The sequence below is a fragment of the Oppia nitens genome, unplaced genomic scaffold (assembly GCF_028296485.1).
Source record: "Oppia nitens isolate AA-2021 unplaced genomic scaffold, nextdenovo-longstitch-racon4-pilon3 scaffold1_pilon_pilon_pilon, whole genome shotgun sequence".
NCBI classification, from domain to species: Eukaryota; Metazoa; Arthropoda; class Arachnida; order Sarcoptiformes; family Oppiidae; genus Oppia; species Oppia nitens.
In genome coordinates this window covers 1,912,900-1,916,472 of record NW_026533199.1, presented here as the reverse complement: position 1 = coordinate 1,916,472, position 3,573 = coordinate 1,912,900, and positions in this window count along the sequence as shown.

The following is a 3,573-nucleotide window of genomic DNA, read 5'->3' as shown; positions in this document are numbered from 1 at the left end:
TTTATACAGTATAATTATAAATTATAAGTAAATATAAATGCATTTTATAAATATTTACTTTAATGATACTGATTTGTTTGTTCAGCAAAAATATCGTATATATTTATAGTATAATAAATAAATATAATAATAAATATATACTGTATATATACTGTTACTCATATAAGTTTTTTTTATGAAATAATTGTTTTGATTCAATGAGTAAATCAACTAAAAAACAAACATATAATACTAAGTAAATCTATTTAAAACAATATATTACTAAATGATTGTGATCTATGCTAATGATTTTATAATAAATAAACAAAATTATTATTATTATTATTATTATTACTTAATAATCTATTATTAAATTGACTTCACGTGTATCTATAAAATCAATTACCATAAGTTATATACACTAGTTTACTGTAGACTTAAACATTTAGCATAATTCATATAATATTATATTAAGTAAATTATTAGAAAATCAAAGTTTATTTTATTATAATGTATTGAATTTTAGTATAAGTTTGCTAAATAAGTTTATAGTAATAATAAAAAAATATTATTTTAACTCAATATGAATTTATAGTTTTTTTATATGAACATTTAAATTATTGAAATTATTGAAATTTAAGTAAATTTTAGCTTTTTATTAGTAAATATTTCACACAAAAACCTACGCAAAATGTATGCCAATTATAATCACAGTCCTAAATCTTATAGAGATATTTTAATCGATTATACTAACCATGATATCAATGAGTTGCCAATTATCGGCAAAGACATCCACAACAACAACAACAATAGTTCGGCATTGTTTGGAAATGTCGACCACTGTTGGCATTACGTACTTAAGATGCTTGTTGTAGTTGGCTGTGTACTGGGCTGTGCCTACCAGTGCATAGCTATATTGAATCTGTTTTTCTCATTTCCCAGTATTGTCTTTGTCTATGTAACGACAATGGATCAGTTAGAGTTACCAGGAGTTACACTATGCAATAGTAATCGGTTTGTGTTTGTTTGTAATCTATTAAAATCAATTTTTGTTAATAATTTTTGTTGTTGTTATAAATTTAATATTAAATTATTATTATTATTATTGTCGTATTTTTTCTGACATCAAAGTGTAATGATGTCAAAACTGAGAGAGTTTAACAAAACTTTCGATAAAATCTGGAGTACTTATGATGACACCAATGATGTCGATGATGACAACGTTACCAAATTGGTAAATATAACCATTTATTATTTAAAAATTTAATTAATAGTTATTTTTATTTTTTTTAAAAATCCTTAAATTAAATGAATAAATTATTTAATGATATTTTTTTATAATATAATAATTTATTTTCTTAGGATAAGCAACAGATTGTCGACGACACCATCAGAGCACTGTTGAACACATTGACAGTAAATGACTTTATGAAGTTGGGTCACACCGTCGATGAATTTTTGGTTCCCGAATATTTCCGATGCGCTACCGATTCGTTTCATTTGGACGATAAATGCAGGTATTTGTTGGAAACAAAAAAAAATGTTTTTTTTATTTAAGTAATTTAATAAAAATTGGTTTTTCTCTAAAAACTATAAATCATTAAAATCATAGAAAATATGCCGATATTTTGACGACTGGTCAAGAAGTTGGTAAGCAATGATATATTACTTTAAATTATATATATATATTGTTACACTTGTTATACAGTTTTAATGATTGATTTTATCGCTTCTATATTAAGGTAACTGTTGGACACTGTTTCACAAATCTAATTCATCAGATTATCTAAAAGATATGGCCATCCAATCGGGTTTATCACAGTCGCCGGTAATCAGAGGTCACGGCGAAGCCGTTGATCTCGAACTGGCCGATCAGCCCTTTCATCCGAACGAAATATTGCGGCTGAAGATCAACTTCAGCGCCGGTGAATACACTACACTCAACGACGAAGTGTTTGGCCATTTTATAGTCCACGACGAAAACCAATTGCCACCGATTCGCGAGAAAAACTTTTACATATATCCCGGTTATTACTACGAGTTTTTTATATTGAAACAATCGGATCAATTGCTACCGAAGCCGTTCGCTACCGATTGTATCGACTATTATCTAATGCCGGAAAACCAATCGCAAAGTGATGATCACAATGAATATCTGAATCATCCGCTGTCCAGAGAAAACTGTATTATCGGTTGTATGGCACAGAATACGATGGATAAGTGCAACTGTTGGCCACCGGAACTGCCATTTCTCAAGGGTTCGGCCGTTGAAGCCATTGAAAACAGTATGAAATGGTGTGATTGGAATACTGGTCCCCAATTGATCTCCAAAGAAGCCATTGCTAAGAAAGCCAACGATTCGTGGTTTAAGTTCTGTTTTACTGAACACGAAAAACAGTGCAACGATAGATGCAAATTGGACTGTCAGTTAGTATTAACCCATTCCCCACATATCATATAATTATCATTATATCAAAAACATATGTCTAATAATTTATGATTTAAAAATTAATTAATTATGTCTGTGTGTGTGTGTGTTTCGTCTCTATATTACTAAATAGTTTGGACAGGTATACGATAATCCAACAGAAAAGGGATTGGCCGGCAAAAGAGCGCATCGTATGTCTGTTATCTAACTGTCCAACTCTATATATAAAATCTATATATAACAATAATAATTAGTTACTATTAAAATATTGATTACTTATATACTGTATTATATATTACTGGGGTGTCTATATGTGTGTAGGAGCACAGCAAACACGCCGATAGTCTAATGGAAAATCATAAATGTTGTTCAACAGTGTCTTTGAGATACTGGAGCGCTGAACATACTATCAACAAATATGAGTCCAAATATGAGGTTAAGTCCCCAATCATAACAATTAATTAACCGTTTAATACAAAAATTCAATGATATATTCACTAATAATAATAATAATAATACTGTTTATGTAAAAACAAATTGAGAACAACAATAAAAATTGCATAAAAAATATGTTAATTCATATAAATGTCAAATGTTATGACTATTGATAGTCAAAAAAAATATTAAATAATAAAAATAATTAATTGATGTCTTATTTAATGGTCAGATGAAAATGTGTGGTCAGAGTCATCAACAACAACGACAATAAAAAACATTTAATCGATTCTATTCTTTTCATTATTCATAATAGACATCAATATCTGTATAATAGTTAAGCGGTCGGTGTGTTTGAAGTCAAGGGCTAAGCCATCAGTCAAATGATTTACAATTAAGTCTTCGCTAATATTCTGTTTTCTGACACCATTTATATAATTAATGGTAACATCGGTCTGAAAAAAATGAAAATATTGATTCCGAATAAGCAGACCATAGAGACTATCTGTTGGCTCATTGTATGAGACATTTCTGTCGGACATAAAAATCATTTGTTGTAAAAGTTGTCCGACATTTGCATCAAAATTTCCGCCTTTTGACTGACAATTAGTCTCATATAATGTTTCGAACTTAAGAATCGATGTATTTTCGACACTTTGTTCAATCAATTCATCGCAATGTTTGATCTCTAAAGCCATAAAAAGCCTACTCTTCTTCTTGATAGTCATTAA